This window comes from Lonchura striata, chromosome 5 (assembly GCF_046129695.1).
Source record: "Lonchura striata isolate bLonStr1 chromosome 5, bLonStr1.mat, whole genome shotgun sequence".
Classification (NCBI taxonomy): Eukaryota; Metazoa; Chordata; class Aves; order Passeriformes; family Estrildidae; genus Lonchura; species Lonchura striata.
This window is the reverse complement of record NC_134607.1, coordinates 69,708,878-69,735,793: the sequence shown is the minus strand read 5'-3', so window position 1 is coordinate 69,735,793 and position 26,916 is coordinate 69,708,878. Positions and strand designations below refer to the sequence as shown.

Here is a 26,916-nt window from a genome sequence, read left to right as displayed (position 1 = left end):
CAGGGAAGAGACTTTGCAATGGGAGGATGCAGAAGGGTGAGTAGCATCTCTTTCCCAAAGAGAAGGTTAGTGCTGTGCTTTGTGCTGAACCTCAGTGCTGGGTCGTGAACCCCTCTGAAAAGCTGGGCCAAGGTATCTGCAAGGTCAGTCCTGTAATAATTTAATCTTAAGGAAGAGGAGGTTTAGTTTTGATCTGGTTTAGTCCTTGAGCTGCCTCTGCGTGGTAACACAAAATGGGACGTGGCCGCAGGTAAAAAGCCTTGGTGCTATCAATGAAGTGCTGTGCAGAGAGCGTGTGCTAATCCAGTAGAGACTGATTTATTTGTTTATTTGGATGTGGACACCTAAATGGCACTAGAGTGGGTGTTTCTGTCTCCGTGACTGTGTTTGTGCTGCCTGTACCACTCAGGGACCTACACTGTCCTCCTAGCCCACGTCAGGCATAGATGTGTTCTAACCAGACAGATTCTCTGCAGCAGCACAGTGTGGAAGCCAACATAAAATGTTAATCACAACCTGTCATTTCTGTCAAGTGGGGTTTTTTTGTTGGTTTGTTGGGTTTTGGTGGTATTTTTCATTTTAATGCTCCTGATGCTTATTACCAATTTAGTGGTTTTATTATGAGTACAAGAGCTTGAGTTTTAAGACCTAGTCACATATCCAGCTTTTTTGTCCTTGATGACAATTTGAATTTGGAGTGATTTTACTCCCTGGTCATCCTAGGATGTGTGGATTTTGCTGGAGCAGTGCCAGAAGCCTGCATGGGGATGTGGGAACCAAACCTGTGAGATGGCCTGACCTGTGCTGCATCCTCGAGGGTTTTTGGAGTGAGCCATCCCTGCAAGCACGGGCTGTGCTCCCTCCTTACAGGCCACAGGGATAATCTAACATGTTTATGCTGCAGCCCTCAGTTCAGAAAGCTGTGTTATTTATTAGGTAGAGTGGACGTACCTGGCAGGAAATATTTGTTTGTGCTGGTGGGAAGCAGCATTTGGCTTTATGACGGCAATGCAGGTCTTTTATTAGTAAAACTTAATGTGTAACAGAATAATTCCGTTGCACCTACTACTATACTGGCATGATTTTGTACAAAATAAGTTTCTGTTTCCTTGAAGGCCTTATATAAGCCTTAAAACTGGGAATGAATCCAGCATGTTCGATCACAATAAAGGAGCTGCTTCAGAACAGGCTCTTCTTTGGGAATAGCCGTAAACACGTTTATATATAGGCACTGCTATTATACACAAAACTTGCTGAAGAAACGTTTCCCGAGATCCCGTGGTTTTACTGTGTGCCATGGGGACTCTGCTCAGGCTAAACCTGTTGTAGGAATTTTGGGGGAAGGTTTAAAACACAAGATCACCTCTCAAATCCGTGCCTGCTGGCAGGGCTGGGTGTTGAATGGCTGTAAAAAAAAGGCATTTGATAAAAAGACTCGGAAACTTCGGCTGGCATCCTACATATGCAAATGTAGGTGCTGTCCATGTTATATTTGGATTTCAGGGTTTTTCAGATCCATTTCAAGGCGATGGGTAGCAGCCTTATGTGGTTTGATGGCTTGCTTTCATCACCCATCCTCAGTTATTATACATGAGATCCACCAGCCCCCTCGAAGCCACAGTGCCTGCAGCTGAGCATCAGCACGGTTGGGAACAATAAGGGGCTGGCATTTGGGAGTTTCTTTCCCTTCTAATTGGGCAGGACCCAAAATCACTCCCTTGAACAGCTCACCCATCAAGCTCCTGTCTTCAACAGGTACACTTCCATCAGAGCAGCATGAGGATGTGAGATTTGGGGAGGTTTGTGACCCGTTCACATGCAGCATCGTTGGCTGTGTGCTCCGGTAGAGTTTTGGAGAGGTACAGGGCAAAACATGGACAGACTTCTGCCTTTGTGATTGATTTTTAAGGATAATTTGCCATTTTGTTCCTCGCCTCCTTCCTAATGAGCTGAATTGTTAAAATATGTTAATGTAAAGAGACACACGAGGAAGGGTGAAGCAATATACTGACACGTTGGATAATTAGATCATCTCCTGCGCAGGAAAAAAGTCAAGTACGAAACAGGAACAAGAAACGCTTCCCTCCTCCCCTTGTAGAGGCACCAGGTCTGGCTCTTTCTGCATGCAGAAGCAGGTTAGACAATTAGCTCTTTAGTATTAATTAATTTTTGTGAAATTCCTGGAGATTCAAAGCAGCATTTATAGTAACTGTCTCGTATTTGTCGCTTGTTTTTTTTTGGGGAGAAGTTGGGAGCCTTGTTTCACAGGGCTGAATTTGTGTGCTGTGTAATGTGTGATGAAACAAAAAAATGTCTGTTGCTGGGACTGAATTTGTGAACGTTGTAAGTGGTTAATCAGGTCTTCTCAGGAAAATACTTGGGAATTTTGTCCTGAATAGGCATCAGATCCAAGGGGATTTTGTAAAGAGGCACGGGACATTGTGTCTGCCTTTCTGCTAGTATTTGGTGTTTTGGCAAAGCTGTGCTTCGTATTTCTAATAAGACTTAGTTCTTTGAAATAATAATTAATTAATATTCACTAAGATCCCAGCCCAGTGTGAACTGATGCCTGCAGGGAGGGCTGTGATGATACTCCACCTTTACTCACAGGAGTAAGCCCTCTCCATGGGTTAAGTTCACTTGTTTGATAAACATAACACTTTGCTTTTGTTTTCTTAATCACTTCCTTCGAAGAGTTAACTTCCTAAGCAGCCACAGATTAGTTCTCTCAGTTGTTTTAATTATTTTTCTTGTCACGCACAGTGAAGGTCTCGTGTTTGTGAAATGTCTTTTTTATTTTTGTCCCCCCTTCCGTGGCAGTCTCTGTGATGCTGGCACTGAGAACCCAGCTGAACTGCACTCTCCCCGCACTCCTGGCATTCATTTTTATCTTTATTTTAAACCAGATTTCACTTTTTTTTTTTGAATGGGAGTGCTACAGGACGTAACACTTTCCTTTCAGGGTGATCCCAGTGCTCCAGAATGTTGCATTCCCGTAAGAGGTACAGCAGAGGCTGTAGTGGAGGCTTCCACGTGCTCGCTGCTGAGTAATTTCCTTTTGTATTGCTGACAGGTGACTCAAAGCAGGAAGGAGCAGATGGCCACGTCGTTTAGCTGGTGGCCACAGCCTTCCCAGATGAGTTTTGGAATTCCCATCAAAGTCGGGATTAGGCTCAGGATATGCCAGTGGCACAGAGCACCCCTGGGGAGCATGGAAGAAGAGGAAACTCATTCATAGCGACTCATCTCGTGGTTGGGTGAGTCAGGGGTCTGCTGTTGGCGGTCACAAAGGCACGTGGCTGACGACACCGCCTCTGTGTGCTCTGCAGGATGCAGACTGTCTCCAAAAATTAATTCTCCCCGCTTGATTTGTCCAGTGAGTTATTTCCAGAAAGGAGTTACTGTATTTTCTGGAACGACTATTGTGAAATTCTTTCTCTCTCTCTTTTTTTTTTTTTTTAAATACAGTGGGCAAGTTTTCAGCTGGTGATTTATCAACAAAGTATTTTATAGGATCGTAGTTAAAGGCTCATCTTAAAAAAAAAAAACCCTACACCCTGTGCAATAGGGAAAGTAAAAGCATCTCGGTTTCCAAGTGATGAAGGAATAACCGAAAGAGCTGGTTCTTGGAATAGTAGCTCCATTGGCACTCACTGGTGATTTCCTGTGCATTTGCTGCAAGAATCGCTCTGTGATGTGAGTAGGTGGTACTAAAGGGTTATTACGAAACCAATTTTCAACCAGACGGTTTTGAGTCATGGGTAAGGAAGAGGGATAGCAGCTCCGGAGCTTTCTCTTTGTTCAGGCACCGCTCCTGAAATGCACACCCGGGATATTCTGTGCCTGCACGGAACCAGACGCACCAGGGGAACCGTGTGGGGACACGTGAGGTGCTCTCCTTTGTGCCACTCCATCCCAGGCATGGGAGATGATGGAGCGTGGGCTGCGAGCCAGCACAGCCCGCGCAAGGTGCACGCGGAGCCTTCTCCCGCCTGCCTTTTCCATGGTAAGTATTTTCTCATGGCTTTTCCCAGACGTGGGAGACAAAATGGAGTTGCGTCAGGACGGATGCCTGTGCCAAAACGAGGTGGTGGTTTGGAGTGGTTTGGTTCTGTTCTGGAAGCAGATGGGCTGCCACTGGCAGGAGACAGTTGGCTTCTCCATCAGAAAGAAAAAAAAAAAAAAAGAAAGAAAGAAAAGAAGGGGTGTTTAAGGGAATTGGTCTGGCTCCTAAACCGAAGGAATTGTTGACCCACTGACTCAGTTCTGAAGCATTAGGGAAGCAGTCTTCCTGTGGTTTCTTTTGTTGGTGGCAGATTCAGAGCCCGGCTGTGAGCATTCGGGTGCGAGCAGCAGAGGAGAGGCAGTTCTGGTACCTGCTGCTGTGGGATTTACTTGGTGCCAGGGAGGAGCTGAGGTGCTGACGGCTGAGTAACGCCTCAACTTTATTTCTGATGCTTCTCCTGATATTGCATTGGTAAGTTTATGTGCTTATTTTCAGTGCTGAGATGGTATCTGGCTAAATAGGATTGAGAGAAAGCCCTTCAGCAGCTCTTTAAAGAGGTGCTTTCATTTTTTTTCTCCCACTGGAGCTTTTGCAGAAAGCGCTGGCTGCCCTGCCACAGGTTAGGAGTCTGAGAATGAGGGGAAAATTTTCTTGATCAGGCTGACAGAAACAATTTGAAACTGCTTTCCCCTCCCACCTTTTGCCTACAAACCTCTGCTGATACTGGTACTGAGCAAAGGGGGATGGGCCAGAGCTCCAGCTTTGGAATCACATCATCCCAGAGTCATGGCTAAGCTGTAATTTCCCTGTTACACTGAATGAACAAGGCTCTGGTCTTCTAGAATTTCACATGAAAATCAGATGTTCATCCCTGGAATTAAATCTAATGATACTTTCCCTAAAATATGCCTAAAATAGAAACTATGTTATTTTTGAGTGGCTCTGTAAAATGCCAAGGGAAAAAAGATATCAATTAGTGGTTTCTCAAAAAACACCCCAAATCATTAACATACTATTGGCTGGAAGGAATCACGTTGGCTCACAGAGCTGGGTCTAGAAGTTGTGCTCCCTGAATCTGCTGTCAACTCCGTCTCTGTATTTGGGAGGAATTCTTTGGAGGGGGGAGCTTCTTGGGCAAGTAGTTTATTTTTAGTTGTCGATGAAATGAGGGCAGTGATATTTAACTTCCCTTTGGTGTTTTACCAGCATTTAGACTGTTATTTTCCATTTAGAGAGGATGCTGATACGGGATACTAGAGCTCTTGTAATGCTGAGATGAATAGGAAATGGGAAAAGCAGAATAGTGATGATTGACTTGGTCTTGCTCTGTGACGTGTCTTCTCCAAACAGCAGCTGTAGGAATTGCAGGTTCTCCATAAAGGGAGAGATCCACTGCTGCTGTTATTTCCCTGGATGGTGACACCAGAGCACCTTGCCATCCCAAACCCACTTGTACTGGCACTTACAGAGAGCACTCAGGGATACTTTTTCCCTTTTTTTTCCAAAACAGCCACTCAGGAGGCTCTCCATGCACCGCATATCCCTGCAGAACAGCAAATAAACCCAGTGGTTTAATGAAAAAAAAAAAAAAAGGAAAAAGGAAGGTTCAGCATTGTACTGGGTTTCTTTCCCCTTCCTTAAGTGCTTCCTTTGGATCTTGGGAGAAGAACTCAAGAGCAGTTGTACCAAAAGGCGTGGGAGGCCAGGTCAGGGAAGAGTCACTTGGTTGTTATGTGGGTGTGAAAAGCCTATGAAAAGGAAAGGGTGGAGGAAAATATTTTACTTGAATTAAACAAATAAAGGAGAACGTTATATGAATTAGATATTCAAAGATAGATTTTTTGCCAAGTATTTTTGTAAATTAACTGCGTATCTCCTGAAAAATCATTTATTTAACCGTAACCTTATCAGAATGTTCTCAGGAGGGTTTTTTTTTTTCCAAAAGGAGAAAAAAAAATCATTGTTTTCTTATCACTTCAGATGAAAAGAAAGGAAGTTGCAGATTTTTATTGCCGCTAAATTGTTAACTGTTAAACCTGTATTGAAGCAGCAGATCAGATTTCCTCAGGATCACAGTGGAGCAGTTCCATTTACTGAAAAATCCCAAGCAGGCCCTGTTTGAGGAGGAGTCTTAGATCTTGAGTTCACTGCTGTGTATCCACCTGTGGGACAGGGAAAGTGCTGCTCTTGAATATCATCTGGTTTGGGAAATGAGCTTTTACCACTGATGCAGTGCACAGGGATGGTTTTCACCCAAAAAATTGAACAAAACATACTTTGAAACCTGATTTTTATTTTTTTTTTTTTTTTTACATAGAGTCACAGAATCATAGACTATGCTGAGTTGGTCATGCATGCAGTATCTCCTTTTAGTGGCAGCTTTGAAAATGTCACCTAATATGATTGAAAGAATCTAAATTATATGTTGCAAAGGTGATGTTTTTCTGTGCTTTTGGTTGTTAATCTTGAGCCAAAAAAAAAAAAGGCAGGTGGAGCAGCATTCTGTCTCTGAAGCAGAGTATTGTTCATTGCAGTAGTTAATTAACGTCTGGATTAAAAAAAAAAAAAACAAACAGGCAAACTAACAAAAATCAACCACAAAAACTGTGCTTATTATAAATAGTAGCCACAGAAACACAAGCCATAAATTGCACGTAAGGAAGACACTTCACAGTCCAAAACTGAATGCACAGGTGTGTAGTGTGATGTCTTGTACCAGGTGCTTGATGTTTTAGGTCTGGGTAGTGTTTTGGTAGTGTTGATTTTTACTGATACCTGAGGGATTCCCATGTGGAAGTTCACAGGCTGTTGTTTGTTTTGTAAATTTTCAAGGCTTTTTATGGCCCATAGCTATCCAGAGTTTGCAGCTAAGGTTTGCATAGGAAATGGTGAGCTCAAAATTGGACTTGGAAAAGAGGAGTGAGGAGTCTTCCTCTTCCATCACTCTACTGGAATGGTAGCACCAACATCTAAAAAAAAAAGATATAATTGAGGCAATAAAAATGCATGTTTTCCGGCAGCATGAGGTATGAATGGAAGCCACTTCAATCAGTGCAGTTGCAGGGTAGAGTTGTGTGTGGTGATCTCTGCTGCCTCATCCCCTTGCTTCCTTCTCACGTCATAAAATCACAGAATGGCTTGGGTGGGAAGGGACCCTAAAGAACATCCAATTCCATCACCCTGCCATGGGGAGGGACACTTCCCACTGGACCAGGTTGCTCCAAGCCCTGTCCAGTGTTCCCTGGAACATTTCCAGGGATGGGGCATCCAGAATTGGATTTATTTCTGCTGCTAAACTGGGACACCTCCAGGCAGTGCTGTCGTGTCCTGCTGGGACTGCAGATATTCCTGGTGTAGCAAATGGACACTAGCAGGCAGTTTTCACTGCTCACCAAAGTTTGGGCACCTGAATTAGAACCCAAGTGGCTACAGAAATTCCTCACATGACGTGTTGTTACAGGCTCAGGTGAGAGTGTACATGCAGCTTTATTGCCAAAACATGAGTTTGGCAGAGGTGAGTCATACCTGGGAAGATCTCAGCTTTGCTCTTTGATTTACTTTTATCCACCAAGTATAAAAATACTTCCAAGAATACAGGTAGGAATATGCTGTTCTCCTGTTAGGGCAGAGCTCTCACTGGCTCTTAGGTGTGTTTACATAGCTCATAGGATGTATTTTTGAAGCTTTAGTATAAAGGGAACTATGTATACATTTTATCTAATCTTCCATGCAGTAGGCATGAGCAATTCCTGGAGAAGAGACCAGAATACAGGGCTCTGCCCCTACTCCTGGGAGTCTCTTTCTCATGGAGTCATACTTGCCCTCCAGGGCTTTCTCTTTATGGCTTTGTGAGTTTTGAATTCCTCTGTGAGCTGGCCCAGCTCCAGCAGGAGGGCAGAAAAGCAGCCTCAGCCCAAGCCCTGCTTGAAGCCTGCTGGTTCAGGGACTCTGCAGGAGTTGGGATCTGCCCTGGGAGAAGTGCCCAGCCTCCCAGGTGAGCTCCTAACCAGTGGGATACTCTTTCAAGGTGACAGTTTTGTCTTCTGTGGGCATGGCTTTGGGTTGCAGTGATTGCTGGATGGCGTTTTGCCCTCGGTGTTTCAGTGTGAGCAGAAGGGACCTGCTCTGCAGGTTTCATATCTGGTTTCAAGGTAGCTCCTTCCATGGCCATCCCTGATGACAGGGTGGCCTTGGAGTGATCCAAACTGAACGGCTCAATTTGCTGAGCTGGTTTGAAAAAGTGGTTTTTCTTCTCCATTTATTTTCTCTTGGGAAATTAGAGCTGCTCCATCCTATGACATGACTACAGGGCTGCTGGTGCTGATGGTGAGAGGAATTCATGGCCAGAAGCAAAGGAGAAGGTGACACTGTCACTTAAAGTGACAGCTGCATGAAGTTCATTAGCATGTACAGGAAACCTCACTTTCCCTGTCAGTTCATCACAGTGGAGCTCAAGGAAGAGCTAATTTAACATTTTTCTCCAGAACAAGCAGTCTTTTGAGCACTCTTTCCTGTGTGTTCCTTTGGCATCTGGATTTTAGGTCTCTGCATTTAACTTCAGCATCTACTCAGAGCTGAAGTACCTAAGAAAAAGAAAAGTACCTATGATAATACTGGGTAATGCCAGAGAGGAGTCCATCCCTTGCTACAATTTCTGGTTGTTGATCATAGAATCAAAGGATGGTTTGGATTGGGAGGAACTTTAAAGATATCTAATTCCTTCCACTATCCCAGGTTGCTCAAGCCCCATCCAGCCTGGCCTTGGACACTTCCAGGTGCAGCCACAGCTTCTCTGGGCACCCTGTGCCAGAGCCTCCCCACCCTCACAGCCAAGATTTTTTTCCCAATATCCAGTCTGAACCTTAAATCTTACTGTTCTATATAAATATATAGAAGTAAAATTTATAGAGCCTGATAGGTTCATAGCATTTATCAAACTGACTTTTTTTTTTTCAAACAGCATTGCAAATTGTTCTTCTGGTCATACTTTTCAAAAAACATCCCTTTGTCTATTATTCCACAAATCACATCCTGTTATAATCCAAGTCAGAATAGAATTTCCATTGGCTGGGGGGGGGGAAAAAACATTTAAAAAGACAAAATACCCCTGAGCCCCTCTCTCTGCGGGAGGTTTTGGGGCAGCAGTAGTTTGGCTTCCAGCAGGCACAGCACAGTTGGGAAGGATTATCTTTTTACATGCCTCTGCTTTCTACTCTACTGTTTTGGAGTTTTTTCTCTTCTTCTGCATTTTTCTCTCAGTGTTCCTGATTGATTCTAACTGCTGTGGGAATAATCCTCTTTCCTCACACACCTCCTTTAAAACACCAGAGGTGCGCGTGTGTTCTTCTGCGCCGTTTTCTTCCTGCGTGTGTGCGTACCTAACGACTTGAAAATAGCAAACAAAGCACACGATCCGAGCAGCAAGCTGGTATTTTACCCCGAGGGAAGATTTTCTCAGTGCACAAATCAAGAGTTAAATAGTTAAAAATGCTGTATAATATAGATCCAGCCGCTCTAAGGCTCGCTGGCAGGTAGGAGTGAAGTTATTTGCATACGTAAATGTTGACACAGTTGAGCTCTGTGTTATCAAATCCACTGTCAAAAACTGACCCCGGGCGTTTCGCAGGGAAGATGATGATTGTCTCTCTAATGGCATAAATTCTGTTGTGCCTGTTTAGGAGAGTTGCCCACAACCCTGTCATTACTAAGCCCCTGCCAGTCGCATCCCTACTGGCATAGCTTTGATAGGAAGTAGCTACAGCACCCAGCTCCAAGGACCTTCTTTTAATTGAGCACTGTGATTATCACACACCAATCAGTTGACTGAGTTGCTGAGTTGGCCAGCCCTGTGCTGAGAGCTCCTATGGAATTACAGAATCAGAGATGGTAGAGATGGAAAGTGCATTAGATCATCCAGGCCGTCATCTTGCCAGTACATGTTTCCTGCTGTGTGGTTTTGGGTGGTTGTAGTTTTTTTTTTTTTTTCCCCCCACTCCACGCTGGGCTTTCCACTTTGATCCTCTGGAATCTTCCCCACAAAGTTTGATGTCAGGATTTTTCTTTGCCTAATATGTGCCCTAAATTTTTCCATTTCTTTACTTCATAATATTTCATATTATTTCAAGTCTACCTTCTCATCTTTCAGTAATTCACTCTGGTGTTAACAGCCCGTAAATATGAGTGGAATAGTATTATGTGCTCTTGAATATTAAATGTATCACTTATCTTAAGTGCTGCATGTTCAGTTTTTTCAGGATTTGGGGAAATTCTACTGATTGAAGATAGATTTTAAATGGAGCTGCTAATAGTATAATTCTCAGATGCATATTTTATTTTAGTATAAGAGTGGTCTGTTCTGGTGTAATTTGAGAAATTGTTGAAAATTACCTGAAAAGGCCAATTTGAATTGGAAATGAAAATTTTTTTGTATGTAGGAGATAAAATTTAAATGATTTTTAACTCCATTGTGGCATTTAAACAGTGAAGAAGCTCTGTGTGCAGACAAGTCTGCAGAGGGCATTGCAGGGAAACCAAAAAAACTAGTTTTCTATTAGTGACAGAATTAGTGGAAGTTGCAGTCTGGTTACTGGAGTCTTCCCCAACCCCCATCCCAGCCTTCCATTCAAATTCTTCATAACTATTGTTCTTTTTATAGTTTTACTTGTTTCTGTGGGATTTGGGGTTTGCCTGTTTGTTGTTTCTTCCTCAGGGCTCACTCTTCATCACCAGAAGCTTCGGGTGCCCAGAGAGGGTTGTCTCGAAAGTTTTCCTTTGTCTTGACCACTAAGAGCTAGATCCATATCCCCTCCCTTAAAAAAAAAAAAAAAAGAAAAAGAAAAAACTTCAGTGACTATAAAAAGAACAGATGGGCTTTGTTTGTTTTTTGGGTTTTTTTTTGCAGTCACCCCATGAGAGAAAGTTGGGGTGGGTGGTTGGTGTCAGCTGGCATACAGCCACACTGGCTCGAGCCAGTGCCTTCAGAGCTGCCCTCTGGTCATGTCCAGCAGCTTTATCCCAGTCCTCTGCATGTTCCTGAAGCATTACCTCTGTTTTTCTTTCCAGAGTATCCCAGAGGTTGAGAGGGTTGGGTTGGAAGCCTCCAGGAGCAGGGTTTTGGCAGGGTTGGGGGTGTGTTGGGTGCCTGCTGGAGGCAGAGGCACAGCCAGCACTGCCCAATCCTTATTCCATCCATCCTCACTCTGTCCAGAGAAAGTGTTTGGCTCATCCAGAAGGAATGGCAGGAAAGATCAGCAGTCATGTGGGTGGAGATGGATTTTATGGAGCCTCATGAACATGGGGTGCCTCCGCTCAAACTCCAGGACCTGGAGCATGGGGATGTTGATGAGAGAGGCACGGGCAGGTGGGTCTTGGGAGGCGAAGTTCCTCTCCCTGAGTGGATTGGAGGTGTTTGAGGCTCAGGTTGTGTGGCTGAACATGGAGATGAATGAGGAATGTGAAAATGGGTGGGTTAGGAGTGAGTAAGGGAGAGTGTGAGTGTGTGGGTAACGAGACTGGCAAGTGAGAGAGGAGGTGGGAGGGGGTGAGTGCACGGGGAGGGAGGCAGCAAAAAGCTGGAGTAGCGTTATGGGCTGGCTCTGTGAGGATACCTGGAAGACTGGGAACAGCCACCCTCCTGGAGACAGGCAGAGGGGATGGAGAGCTGCCACGGGGGCTGTGGGGTGTGCAGGGCAGCACACAGACCCTTCTGGCCTCTGGTGCTTCCCCTGGCCCGTGATTTACTCTGCCTGAACTTTACTGTGTCTGGGCGTAAAACAGTAATCCTCATCCTGGTCAGCTGGTTGCATGCTGCTGCTGTTCCTGCAGAAAGATGTCAAGACTATAATCATGCATTTGCAGGTTTTTTTGGCTCTAAGAAAGTCACAGACAGAAACTTTTAATCCATGTGATTTATTGCAGCTTGTAGAGGCCATTCCCAGGAGCTGAAATGACCTGAGGGCTGCAGGGGGAAGGAGTTACCTGACTAATAAAAGGTGTGAAGGTGAAGGATATGCTGGAATTACAAACCTGCAATGCCTCAGCATAAAGACAGCTCCCAAACTTGAAATTCCTTCAATTTTAATGAAGGAGATGGGAAAGTAAAGTATCTTTAAATCATTAGCAGACCCTGCCTGACAAGGTTCTTATTAGGATATTTAACTATAAATGCTGCAAGTTGGATGTAGCCCCCTGTGACTAATTTGTACCTGTTTTTATTAATTACTATGGCAGAGTTACAGCCCCAGTTGTGACCTCTCTGTAGTCAGGTGCAGTCAGGCTGTTGTCCAAGGTAAGGTCTGTTCTGCCCTGTTAAGTCATATTAAGTTGTACACAGTACATTCTCAGTACTTACTGTAATAGAGCAAGTCCTTTTGAAGCCCAAATAGAGGTGAGTGACTGCAGGAAGTGACAGGTCTTGTCTTAGCTGTCAAAAAGGTATTTACTGAGGAATAACTTCATATGCAGTATTCCGAAAACACCAGTCCCTGCAGGTTTTCATGGGTATCCAGATAAGATGCCTCACCACCCTCAAAATAAAGAATTTCTCCCTAATACCGAATCTAATCCTGCCCTCTGGCAGTGTGAAGTCATTCCCTCTTGTCCCAAGTTCCTCTCCAGCTCTCTTGAAGCCCCTTTAGTCACTGTAAAGATCTCTAAGGTCTCCCTGGAGCCTCCTCCAGATTGATCAACCCCAGCTCTCTGGACTTTATTATGGCAGACATGCTCCAGATTTTGGACCATTTCAGTGGAATCGTCCTCATCTTGGACATGTCACCTGTTGCAAAGTAAATTTCCTATAAACTTTGGAACTGCAGCCAAGGCAGCTTGTAGAGTAGTCAGTGTTTACTCATTTTTTTTAATCCTAGACAAATCCAGAAACAATTTGCTGCACTTAAGCAGATGTTTCTTACCATTAAAACAGCCCAAATTGCTTTCTGATGTTCAAATGCTGTAGTAACTGTGCAGAATAAAATCCAGAGGAACGTGGGGTATGTTTAATACAAGCTTCTTGGGTTGTAGATCTGTCAAACCCTCAAATTTGCATTCCTTACCTAAGCAGAGATCCTGGTGGTGTTTCCACGTGCTTTGGGAACTGCAGGAACTGAACTGCTTTGTCAAAAATCTCTGCTCCCAGTTGCCACCTGCGGGTCTGCAGGGACATAGTTAAAATATTTACAGTGGCAGGAGTAACTGGAAGTTTGTTTATTGTTCTGTTTGATATTAAAACTTACCACAACAATCATAAGAGCAGCGTGAGACCTCTGTGGAAGTGTAGACAGATTCTGAGTGTACACAGGAAAAAGAACCTTGAAGTTTCCCTTCTGGCTAATTCATAGTTTGGTTTTGTCAGTGACAGGGTTGTGCAGCATTTGCAATAAGCCTGCTTTGTCTTTGGCCATTTTTTTCCGTATGGGTGTGTTCTTCCTTTAATTCTGTTGTTTTTCTTTCCTTTTTTTTTTCTCTTCCCTAACACAGCCACTCCTTTTATCTTAAGAATAAACAAGCTGCTTGCTGATCAGAAAAAACAACAAAGTTTCATAAACACATCAGTTCTGATCCATGTAATCCTTTATTACCTGTAGGGGCAGGTGCAGGAAGCTGCTGCAGGAGTGGAGGTTACTGACTTTCCCAAGGCTTGGGTTACATAAGGGGTCAGTATGTTGTAGTTGCTACAGTGAAAGTTGTGAACAACACGATCAAAGATGCAATGATGAGAAATAAAACCTTTTGGCTTGGCTTGTTTAACTTCATTCTGCCCCAGAGAGTTCTGAGCCTTCTATGACCTGAAAAGCTGATTTTAAGCACCACACTGACATGGAGAGGATCACAGGATGGCTTGGGTTGGAAGGGACCTCAAAGATCATCTTGTTCCACCCCCCTGCCATGAGCAGGGACACCTTCCACTACCCTGCATTGCTCCAAGCCCCATCCATCCTGTCCTTGAACACTTCAGGGGTGGGGAATCTTCTCTGGACAACCTGTTCCAGTGCCTCACTCCCCTTCTAGTGAAGAATTTCTCCCTGATACCAAATCCAACCCTGCCCTCTGCCAGTGGGAAGCCGTTCCCTGTGTCCTGTCACTCTGTGTCCTTGTCCAAAGTCCCTCTCCATCTCTCTTAGAACTCCTTTAGGTGGGAGAAGACTATTTCAATGTCTCCCTGAAGGCCCCTACGTATTAACTTAAATGTTTCTCCTGCTGTTGTAAAATGGAGTTTATTACTGGAGGTTTTCTATCTTCTAATGCTTTCATTACCCAGAGTTTTTTCTGTTTGTTGCTCAAGGGAAAGTGAGGGGAGCCACTCACTTGATCTCAGCAAACCAGAAACCAGTTCATGGCTGTAGTGGCTGCGTAATGCTGAGATAGTGTCTGTAGAAAAACAACCAGACAGCTTCAAGAAACAAGATATATTTTTTTAATTGGTTTTTTTTTTTTTTTAATTTTGTTTTTAACATTTTGAAACCATTTAAATTGCTGCAAAGAGGGAGGTAAAAAAAATACATCGCCCATCCCTTGTGATTTTGTGGTTTTGTCTGAATATTTTTTTATTTCATTCCCTTCGTTTTACCACGCATTTCAGTTGTGATAGCTGCCCCAAGAACGTGGCTGCATGCAAGATGTCTCATTTGCCTAATATTAAAAATATGTGTGTGTAATAACATTTTTTCTAATGCTTCCCATCTGGAAGATACGTCACACACTTTTGCATTAAAATTCATAGCACCCTTTTTACATATTAAAATGCTTTGTGATGGAGACTGTGGATGGACTTGTTAATTTGCAGTTCTGGGCTGAAAAATAGTTCAAAGCAGCTTGTTATTTACTGCCAGAAACAAGTTTCCACTATTTGTCTGTCTTAGTCAGTCTGATAGAACCAATACATTTGTGAGAGGCAATTTGTCTGCTTAAAATGTTATGGTTCATTTACTGGAAGAAATGCTGAGCAACTAACACAAAGTGAGGAGTCTGAGGACCTTCTTCCTCCAATCCTTCAGGAGATGCCTGGAATCTTTAAGGTTTTGGTCTAAAATTTGTGTATATCAAATCCTAGTGATATCATAGCATGTGAATTCCTGTCAAAAATTGTCTCAAAATGATACAGCTGTTAAAAGATAATGATTGTGCCATGTGGATTAGCAAGGCTGCATTCTTTCCTGAATAAACCTAATAAAATAGTGTCAAAGAAAAGGTGCAGGGATCTGTTAGGATTAGGGGGAAAGGAGATTCTGAGCTGCATATGTACTTCAGATATATTTAGTGATAAGGACTGGTTAATAAATCTCCATTTTCAGTGTATAACCATCCTTTGAAAGGCGTAATTTTCAATGTATGCTTAATTCCAGCTTGTGGTGACATCTTCTGGATGCTGAGCACTGGGAAAATTTCACCTGTTCTTTGAGCAGTTGATTGAAAGTTGAATTTTTCTGTGGTATGGTCCACAGTCAGTGTTGTTGGAACAAGACAAACCAGTCCAAATTTGCTGTCGCCCAGTCTTGTTGTCTCAACTGTCACAAAATATTTGCTTTTCAAAGGGCTTTAAAAACATAACGATGCAAATTTGACCTGTATTTATACCAGCGTGTTTGGAGGAAGCCCATCAAACGATTTCCATGCTGTTTTCAGTGTCTCTCCACTTTATTATTCTGAGAAAATTTGACACATCTGCAGCGTGCACGATCTGGTTTCCTGATATGCAGATGCACAGCCTCGCCTATCTCGTGGAATCAGTGTAGCAGCCGCTCTTACAAACGCTGTGACAATGTACAGCCTCCTATCTGAGATCCAGATCAGCCTGAAGTCGGGACTCGGTCCAGAAGCAGAATGCTGCAGTCAATCCACGGCCTGTGTCAGCGCTGGGCTCCGCTGGTGTCTGTGCGCCGCAGGGAAAGGAAGCGGGAGATGCGCGCTGGCGTCCCGGAACGGATCCCTGAGTCACGGAGCGTGGCGGGGATGGGGCTGGCAATAGGAGGTGCTTCAAGGTTGCCGTTTTTGCAGGCATTGTGTGGGCTAAGAGATGGTGCAGGCGATGTTCTGAGCCCGGGTGGCACTCAGGAAGTCACTACATGACACTACGGATGCCACATGACTTCCCTGTTTGCACCCTGCCCCTGTCTATGAAGTGACAGTGACCACATCGTGTCACAGCATCCTTGGCCTCTCAAGTCACCACCCTTGGTGCCAGCGGGGATTTGTGGAATCAGGCCCTTGCAAAACCATCCTTCAAGTGCTGATGTGTTCAGACTGGGGTGACCTCTTGTCTAAGGCTGTACGTTTCCTTCCCTTCTGCCAGCCCTGCTGTGGCAGAATCACCATCTCTGGATGTGTTTAAAAAAAGACTGGACATGGCACTTGGTGCTATAGTCTAGTTGTGGTGCTAGGGCATAAGTTGGACTTTATGATCTTAGAGGTCTCTTCCAACCTCATTATTCTGGGATTCTGTGATTCTCTTCCAGGCTGTGAGCTGGCACCGCTCCTCGTCCGGCGGGCATTGCTCCGGGGGCAGGTGGGCTTCCTGCTGCGTGGCACACCCTCCACTCTGCCTGCCTCCCACTTAACTCTCTCATTCCTCAGTTCCTGGGCTTACCCCTCTGTCCTAAAATTGTCTCAGTCTCGGGAAAATCATCCACCCACGCTCCTGGGAGAGGGGGACCCGTGTGCCCGATGCCGCTCGGATCGCTCAGGAGCGCAACATGTTCTGCACAGCACCAGGGTCATTTTGGGGTAGTAACACTAAATCTTTCAAAAGTAATCACACTTCTAGAAGTCATTTAAGCTCTCAAGTTTTTGGGTGAAAGCCAGTTGCCAGGGTTTAATCTGCACCCTGAAGTTCTACTGGTAAATCCTGATCCGGCAGTTCTGCCTGCATATGGGGGGTGACACCAATAACAAAACACCTTCCCTCATAAAGAGCAGTGGGACCTTCAATGTCCACAGCAAAAATAAAAACATTTTAAAGGATTTATAAAGTTGTTACGGCGTCGTGGATGTGCAGCAGAATCCATGGATGGATGTTAGCTCTCATATAATTATATTTTTTAATAGTAAATTGGGATGCAAAGGAACTTCTTGCAACTGGAATTCTGTGCTGAAGAAAATCATTGGATCCAATGCCAGGAAGTTTTCTTGGCTGTGATTACACCTTGTTGCTTGCACTTCGCATATAACTTTCAGTGTCACATGCACTTTTATTTATCCATTAAGCTTCTTTTTTTGGTAAATTAAATTTTTTTGTTGTGTTTTCCCATGGCTATCTAGTAAATACTGAGTTTCTTTTAGGGAAGCAGGGAGACAATATGTATTTTGAGCCAAAATAATATGGCACCTAAGAAAATAAGGTTTCTGTTCTTAATTGCCAGTTTTCTTTCTGTCTTTTATTGTGTCTTAGTTTTTAAAAAAATCAACAAGCCCATTGTAATGCTTTTGATTAGGCTTCAACAGAGATAGTAGAAGTGTAGTGTCCCTTTGTGAAAGGAGTTTTTAATTATTGTTAATTGTACTTGCCAGCTTCATTTCTGAAGGGAAACGGAGGTGACCTCATCCTGCAAGTTGTCAGTCTCATGCTGGTGTTTTTCTCCCCGTGGAAAAGAGGTTGGGGTTTTGTTCCTTGTTGCTTCTTTTAATGAGGAGCTGTCCACAGGCCTGATGGGCTCTGTGGCCTTGGGAATGCTGTCCAAACTCTGCTTCAGTAGCAAGCTTGTTCCTGAAATGTTAAACTGAGTTGTATCTTAGGGCATCAGCAGAGTCTCAGACCTGTGACGTGCCCATTCCAGTAACATCTCTGGCAGCAGAGAGTGCAAAAGACTTCAGGGAGGTGATGGAGTCCTTGTTGAGGACAATTACTAAAGATTCACAGGGTTATTTCTGCTCTTTCATACTAACCTTGGGGGTTTCTATTATCTATCCAAAGATTTAATTTCTTAATCCTTCTCTGTCTTGGCTTTAGCATATTCTTGTGAGGTCCCCACTTAACCTGTGCCTTTCATTTAAACAGATGACAAGAGAGATGTCCTCACCTTTTGGACTGCAAAATGTGCAGGGCAGTGGGGGTTGTATGTCTGGGGAGGTTCCAGGGTATCAGGACAAGTCAGCATTCAGTTGTGGCCGTGATGTAAATGCCAAAATATTTACAATCATTTCCATTCATTGAGCATCTCCGTATGTTGGGAGAAGGATGAAGAGGATACGTTTTTGTCTCCCTCCCTTCACTGTTCTGTATTTCTTAAGCTGTTACCTCGTTTCATCTTAAATGAACCTTCTCTAAAATACCCTGAACTTTTCAATTCCATTTCAGTTCACCCAGTGCCATCTGCCACGGTGTCTGCGATGTATTTCAGTCCTGACGAAATCCCCCTTCCTCAGCGGTACCTCCGCACGCTGTCGTAAGGATGATGTGACAAGCAAAGCTGGCGAGTTGTTCCCACCTTCGTTGCCAATTATAAAGCAGTGTAAAGAGGCAAATTCTGACAGCCTGTGTCCTTAGAGGTGTCTGAATACTGAACTCGTAGTGAAATCATCAGCGGTGAGGCTCTTGAGCATCCCTGAGGCTCTGGGCTGGGATCTCTGCTCACCTTTTGCTCAAGTAGTCTTTCCCTGACATCCATCACTTCTTTGCCTGACTCAGATGCGTATTTAAAGCTGCTGCTTGCTCATCAGCATCAAAACATTTACTTGTAGATACAGAGAGCGCAGTTCCCTGTACAAGGGAAGAAGCTTTCAGCTGGTTTGTTTTCTAATCCTGGAGAAATCTGCAAGGTCAGTGAGCCTGGCATGTGTAATGGGTCTCCTCAGGCTGCCAGATGTGTTGGGTTACTGTGGTCTGGAGCTCCCAGTTTTATCTCATTCCTTTGCTTTCTGCTGCTCATTAAAAGATCTAAAAAGAATTAAAATCTCAGTGCTGTGAGATGTTCAGGCTGTCTGAGATGGTTTTCATTCTGTGGCTCCCAGATTTTGTTCAGGCGAAAGGTGATGAAGTTTTCTGGAGGCAAGCTGCATTTTTCAGTAAAAACACTGAATACTGAATTCAGGCCACCTCAGACTGACTTTACTCAGTCCTTCCTTTGCTGTCTTAATGTGAGGACTGCAAAAGCACCTTAAAGGATTGTTCTGAAAACAATAGTAGTTAGCACATCTGCAAGCCTGCTAAAATACATACTAAATGCAAATATTTTTAAGCCTTTTCACCTCCCAGAGTTGTTTTGGTATCTTGTTCTATCCTGAACAAAAAGGCAGGACACTTGTCCCATTCTCACAAACCAGTGCAGAAATTTTGGCCTTTCAAAATACTCTTTGAGTCACTGCTCTGTATTATTGTATAGTTGTGGCTTCCAGGTTTCAAAATGGGATGAAGAACCTGTTCCCAGCAGGAGTAAAAACAACACAGCTCCTTTCCCATGTCAGACAAGCTTTGCATGGTGTGTTTTCGAAGTACATGTTTCACATGGGCACAACTAGCTCTTGATTTTAAAAAACAAAATTACTTGAAACTACTCAGGGGCACAAATAAATGACTGCAAGAATACCAAAGAATTGAGCAACAGGCAAAGGACATGTTGTTTCCTTTAAGAATTCTTACTAGAAATGACGTCACTTAGATAGTTTGGATGTTTGTGAGCACTACAGGACTTGGAAAGGGAAAGCAAATCGGAAAAACACTGGGAAGCTGAACAATTTGTTTTGTTTTATGACTCCCTGGTCGTTTAATGAGGGAGCTATTACTCATGCGCTGTCACTGCACATCTAGAAAATTCCTCTGGGGTTAAAAACTGGCAAGGAAAAGTAGTTTCCTAAAAAACACTGAATTAATGAGATAAAAACCCATTGCTCAGGAGTCCCTAACAGGAAGGGTCGGGGGCGGAGCTGTGCAGGGCTCACGGTGTGTTGGAAATCTCCGCAGGGATTTCAGAGAGCAGATAGAGCTGGCGGGGATTCAGGGGAGTGATGCAGCAGATATGCTCAGCATCTGGCTTTTAGGATACAGAACTGTGGATTTGAGCAGCAAAAAACCCACAAGTTCCATTGGAGCATTGTAGCCAATCCTTTTTCATTCCTTTGTATCTGAAAATATCCAGGACTGGGGTGTTTAAAGAAAGAGGTTTTGTACCCATGGGCAATACTTTATGTATTAATAATATTGACACATCAAGTGAGGTCTCTTGTATTTAAGGAGAAGAAAAGTATTCATGTTGTGGGCTTAATTACCCAGTTTTAAATGATTTTTCATGGTTTTCATAATGTGTATTCCTGTGGTCTGTCAGACTTCTGACTTCTTGCTTTGAGTCTGCATTGTTTTATAGATCAGTATGGTATTTTGCAGTGCAGTACAGTACAGTTTACACTTTTACTTCAGTTATTTTAGCTTGTTAAACCTATCTTGTCACATCCACACAGGATACACATTATCCTCACCTTAACTGGACACCTGCTACAACTTCCATGGCCCTGAGGGCAGGATGAGGATTGTTCCAGTTAGATCTTGAAGAGAGCACAGTAAGCAGAGTGCTGCTCCAATCTAGAAATGCAAGGGAATATTCCTCACCAATCCCCTGACACAATTATTCCCTTGTAGCGGAAGTTACTGTAATTCCTCTTGCCAAAAAAATGCTGATAAAGCAGAGGCTGTTAGGAGGGAAATCCATAAGGAGTCTGGAAAGTGTGATGTAAGGATTAGTAATAGAATTAGCAAGCTGCTGTAGCAGTTCTGCTACAGTTTGTCTTAAATTACAACACCTCAAACATAATCATTGTCATTCCTTGTCTCACTGCAGTGCTGTAGTTTGAATCAGTTTTGTTTTCTCTGTTACTGTCCTCTTAAGCACTTTAAAAATTCTTTTAATTATTCACTTTTCAGCAAGAATATCACCAAATTTTCCATGCAAATACGGAAGTAGTTCAGGACAGGTTGTGTATTTTAAGCTTCAGATCAAAATTATGCTTAGCTGTGTCTCGCTGTACATGCACCATACACCCTCTTTAGAAATACCCAGTACTGAGCTTTTAAAGCACATAGATGCCCAGTTTATTGTATCCATGCTGGATTTTTGCCCTTGGGTGTGGAACTCAACTGCCTGGGCCAGAATTAGGAAATAATTCCTACATGTGATGTGAAAAAAAAGTCCTGGATCACAGGGCAGAGCTCTGTTTCCACCAGAATGGGACAGAATGAGACTGAAAAGGCTGGGGGGACCCTTGAGGTGTTGAGAAGGTGGCAGGGGTATGGATGTCATGTAATTTTGAAATCAGAACAAGCACTGTAGAGAGAGACACTCCAGAGGGACCTTGTTTGTGACACATCAGACAGGGATTTGGGCATCAACTGCTCTGAGGTTGTGTGTGCCTGGTAGGGAGCACAGGAAAGCTCAGGTTTGGTGTGGAACAGCCTGTTGGGTACCAGGAGCCACACAAATGATGCAGAGATGTGTTCAGCCTCACGTTTTCGTCTGTGCTGCTCCAGTTCTCCAGAGTGGTGTGAAACTGAAGGCTGAACAGGCACGGAAAGGAGTTCTCCTGCTTTTCACCTGGTGCTTCAGTGTCCAGTGTGACCACCAGAGCCTCTGTGCAGCCTTGTTCTCAAGAGGGCTGTGGTGTTGGTTGGATTTGGGTGGATTTCAGGCTCTTCCAGAGCACTTAGTGGTGTTCAGGCTGGTTTTTTATTGCAGAAAAATGTAGGTGAGAAACGGGTTCCCTCATGCCAGCTGGGACACCTTTGGCTGTGGTACAGCACATGCTGATGCCCCAGCAGCTACTGAATAGAAAGTTCTATCACTCCAGGGTCTAGGCACCTAAATCCTGCCAAAATCCAAGCAGAACTGAGACAGGCCATGTAGATGATGCCTGCAGACTTCAGTCTCATGGCAGGGGACACTGTGGACACCCTTGTGTCCCTGTCTAGTCCTGCATCACCCCTGAAACAGGACTGGCCTTCCCAGAGCTCCAGCCCCATGTGCGTTGCACTAACACAAGAAAAACTGTATGGCTTGTTACTGAAACCTAACTTAATTTTCCTGTTAATGAAGCTGTAATTGCAGTCCATCGCTGTGATCATGGTTCAGCTGATTTCCCTCCTTGGCTGAGGGTGCATCTGGTGTTATTTTCCCTCTGTGCTGGAAAGGTTGGTGGGAGTCAGAGGCAGATCTGACCTCAGTGGGGCTTCTCCCACCTTGGCACTGCTGCAGGTGCTGCCTGAAACCCCATCCCAGCACCCATCCAGAGCTCTCCTCCCAGCTCCTGCTTTACACGTGGCCTTTGGAGTGCAGATATGTTCAAGGGACTGTCAGGTTTTATATTTCAAGACTTTCCTCTTCTATTTTTTTCCCTAAAGCTTTACTCTGTCAAAGCCTGTGCAGCTGGCGTTACACAGCACATACTTTATTATCCCAGTCATCACTTCAACCATTTAATCCTTTTAACCTTCGCAGTGGCTACAGTAGGAATTATGGGGAGTGAATTTCCTCTTGAGTGAATTTCCTTGGCCACTGTTAAAACCACAAAGTAGTTCCATGAAAAAAGGGATCTCTTGGTGGAACTGTTTGCAAAGGGGTGAGAGAAACGAGAAGTCAGTGCAGCTGCAGGGAAATGGCTGTGGGGACACCACCATGGGCTGGCAGCTGCCACATTCCTGCACCCAACATCCCAGACCTGTTCCAACCACAGAAAAGTTAATTCAGAACAGTCAACCCTGCTAGGCAGGGAAAAGACCTTGCTGCCAGATGCTGTTTGTGTTGTACATTATCTCCATAGGTTTTGCATCTGTCTTTCCTGCAGTTTTATTTTCTGCCTTCAAAATTCCCTTTTTCTCATTGTGTCTCGTAATTGAATTTGCAAAATATTACAAAGTGACATTAGGATGTGCCTGTTAAGAGAGGAAAATAAATTAATTACACGCTGTGAAATAACTGAACTCATTTAGTAATTAATGAATTAACTTATGTCTACAAACAGGAGAACTTGAATGTTGGCAGAATAAACAGTGAAATCTCTCATTGACTGAATCACTAGGGTTTTTTTTTTTTGGGGGGGGTTTACTTTTCCTTGGTTTTGTAATGGCCACATTTTTAGAATTAGGAAGTTATACCAGTGATTTGCAATTTAGGGTTCACCTCTGTGATTCCATCCTACACCACTTCCAGACTGACATCTGCCTCTTGAATTTATTGGAAACGTTGACGTTTCCAGTTGCTTTTTCGTAACCAAATATTAACACAGTAGTTCTTCATCGTCCCTTTTTTACACTGGTCAAACTTTTGCCAGCATCAATCATGTTCCCATTTGAAATTCCATCCTGACTGGATGACTGTGATCCTGGGGGTTTTGTGGTCTTTCTTCATTATATTTTTAATGTGCACAGTGATGTTATGTTCTCTGTGTGCACATTCTGCACCTTCTCTCTTCCCAGATTTCCACTGCAGTAATGGATTTGATTATTATTCAATGATATGATTATTCTCTCTCTCTCCCCCCATCTCTCTCTCTCTGTAGTCAAGTTCCAGACCTGCACCTGTGTGCATCATTTTGTTTTCCTTCCAGGATGTTTGTGTGGCTTGTACACGTGGATTGATAGCAATCTGCTGCAGCTCAGCTCTGTGTCAACAGAAAGGAGCTTTCTCCCATGCCAGCCCTCTGTAAATGCCACAAAACCACCTTTGTATTTAAGCCTCTGTTTTAAAACTTTATCTTCCTACAATGCCTACAGTAGAAAGGCTGTTAATCTGCCTTTATATCAGGTTTTATTGTCTTACTATTCCTTATACTTTTTTTTTTATGTCTCTGTTTCTTGCTTCAGGCAGTAAACTAGAAAACCAAGCTCATTCTATTCTGTTTTATGTGAGGCTTCTAGATCAGTGTGTCTTGATCTCTGTCCTGCTGCAGTAGTTTCCTTCCTTGGAAATCACTGGGAAGGTAAACACCTACTGCACAAACTGAGTTTCTCAGGTCCCAGAGAAAATCAGAACTTCATCCATCTTTTAATGCTCCAGTTATGAGATGCTGACCTTGTTTGCAACTTCAAAAGGTGGAGCCAGTTGTGGGGAGGAGACTAAAAAGATCAGGAATAATATGGATGTACGTTATGTTTTCTCATGGACAGGGACATATTTTTCTAATGCAACTGAAGTTGTTTAATGGATGTTGCAGATCAAAGCAAAAACAAATTTATTTCCAGAATCCAACAGCCCCTTTTCCCATCCCTTGCCTGGCTTCCCAGTGTTCAATACATGGAGCATTATGTTGTCCTCTAATTAGCTCTGTAATTTCCATGGTGTGTGCCAGCATCAGTGTTTATTATTGAAGCAATGTCTGCTTTTATCCTCATGATGTGACTGTCCTGTCACAGAAGTCACATGCACAAACTGAGTAGTAAAAGGAGTTCAGCAGTAAGGATCAGTAAATATTTTAACCTGTACATGGCTGTGCAGATGTAATTGATTGAAGCACTGCCAGATGCTCACCAGTTCATCCAGATGCTCCTTGCTCAGCATTCTGTGAAGATCCTCTCATCTCCTGGATCTTCCAGTCCCTAGGATGGCTAATAGGGCATTGATCAATCCCTAAAATCTTTATTTTTACCAGAACTGGGTGACTTCTCTGCATTTCATGAGGGGAAGCTGAAGTGGAAATGCAAACACATTTAAATAAACCATTTTATAAATTCCAGATGCTGATCTCAAGAGGGCATCTTGCATATGCCAGAGGAAGAACATGTTGTTTGCGGGAAAACCTGCTTATAAATATGTGCAAATGGAAAGGTAAATAATTTCTGTTTCCAGTACACTGATGGAGTAAGATCTCTGCAGTGGTTAGTTTTCCTGCTATGTAGTATGTAGTATATAAATGTATCTGGTATATGTATTTGTCACTGTGTAGCAGCAGAATGTAGGAAGTGAATATCTTTTAAAAATACTGGTATCTGCTTCATAGAATCACAGAATGGTTTGGGTTGGAAGGGACCTTCAGGACCATCTAGTTCCAACCCTCTGCCATAGGAAGGAACACTTTTCATTCTCATTTCTCAAGCCTCATCTGGCTTCTTCAGCATAACAAGGAAGGGTTCTAAAGTGCTTTGTTTCACTCTGAAAATATTCCTGGCTTGTGTTTCAGAGTTTTTTTTGCAGTGTCATATGTGATGGGAGGAGTACAGAATATTTGTCTTTCACTGCAAGGTCCTCTGCAGTGTGATCCTGAGGCGTGGGAATTAAGCTGAGGTTAAAACTTGAAGTGGTCTGATTGAACTTCCTATCTTTCTTAATTGTTATCTTCTTTATGTGTGATAATTTTAATTTCACTTCCTCTTGGGTAGTTGTGGAGTAGTCTTGAGTTTGTGTTATATCAGACAAAAAAAAAACCACAGACTAATAAAAGTTTTTGTGCTGTTTACTGTTATTTTTTAAAGATATAGAAGAGCAGTTCCTTCCAGGTCACTTCCCACGCTTTGACAGACAAAGTGCCACGATGATGTGTGGAGCAGCACAAATTAATCCAGTGCTGGAGATAAGCAGAGGGGCAGCAGTGCCTGGCTTTGAGAGCTCACTTTGTAGGGACAGAAGTGGCTGTGATCCAGCTCATGGCACGAGGATACAAACAGCAGGTGTAGCTTTGGAGTGCTTCATGACAGGGGCATTTCTGCTCAGGGGTGGCATTAGAGCTTCTATTGAAATTTATGTAACAGCCACCGTGCCAGGGTGGTTGCTAAAAATGATGCTCATTGCTCTTACGTCCCAAAAGCTGTAAGTCAGAAGAACTATTTTAAGCTGAAGAAATATTTTGGGTTTTTTTTTTTAATTCTTTAATGGCCATTGTTTTTCTCCCAGACCCCACTGAGATGATTTTAAATCTGTCAGGCAGCAGTGGCAATGAAAGTATGTGTTTTTATAATGTAAGAATTGGACAGTCAGCAATGAGTTTTGTTGTGGGTGGCTGCTTCATTATCATACCCTCATTATCATACCTAAGCAATCAACAGGAATTACATCTTTTATTATGGCTGTCCTGTCCGGTTTCTAAAATACAATATCAGCTGCTTTTATCCAGCAAATGGTGATCCATTTGGGAAAAAAAAACCTCAGTATTTTCCTGCCTGTGCTGCCCCAACGGTTGGTGTTTTGCAGAAGGAGCAGTCAGCTGCTATGGTGATGGGCACAGGGTAGGGATGTGGACAGAAATAGAGGGAGGCTGAAGCCAGACTGTTCCTGCTTCCTTATGGTTTCAGTAGCCCTTTCTGAAGTGGATGGGGACTGATTCCAAGGATTTCGCAGGTTATTTGTGGTTTTCTGCCTCAGATTCTCACAATTAGCACAAAATAATACTCAGGCAAAAAACAAAAAAAAAAAAGAGTGAGATTCTCAGATGGATAATGTTTGTACAGGATGAATGTAATTCCCTGCAGAGCAGCTTGTGCCCGTTGTTCTGGGATGTGGATGCACAGAAATCTCCCTCCTCCCATCCAGACTGAAGTCAGTTTTTGGTAATGCATAATTCATATCCTGAAGCCTTTGTCACAGAAACATCTCACTGCCTTTCCCCCAGCTCAATAAGCCTGCTTTTGTATTTTTAGGATTTCTTTCTCTGCAAATCCCCAAAATCAGCCTGATGAGGTTTCAAAACAGAGTTCAGAGTAAATCTGAGACAGTCTTTACATCAAGGATGTTGCTCTGTGCAGCAGGTGATTCTCTGACACTTATTTATGGATTTTGCCTCCACAAATAATTACTTCCCTGTGGCACCACTGCCACAGTCAGTGCAGAAGTGCACTGCAGCTCGAGGGATTCTACCAGGAGGTTTGGATGTATTTTGGATACATCTCACAAGAAGTACCCACACACATATTTTGTTATGAAACAAAGACAGCAATTCTTCTTTTTTTTTTTTTTTTTTTTTTTTGTGAATTTTTTGTGAGCTCTGATCCAAAATTATCCTTTCCATGG

General features: G+C 43.4%; 1 protein-coding gene across 6 annotated transcripts in view; it reads left to right on the top strand.

Annotated features, from left to right (window-relative positions):
• LOC110470912 (endonuclease domain-containing 1 protein-like) overlaps positions 1-26,916 on the top strand; it is a 159,868-nt gene that overhangs the window by 85,308 nt on the left and 47,644 nt on the right. The window contains exon 4 of one of the 6 annotated variants that reach the window (XR_013340048.1): positions 24,651-24,688. The exons of 4 other annotated variants lie outside the window; for them this stretch is intronic. The gene's annotated coding sequence lies outside the window, so the exon portion shown is untranslated. Of the gene's footprint in view, positions 1-15,345; positions 15,391-24,650; positions 24,689-26,916 lie in introns of those variants that run through there. One more of the 6 variants, XR_013340047.1, reaches the window with a different exon arrangement.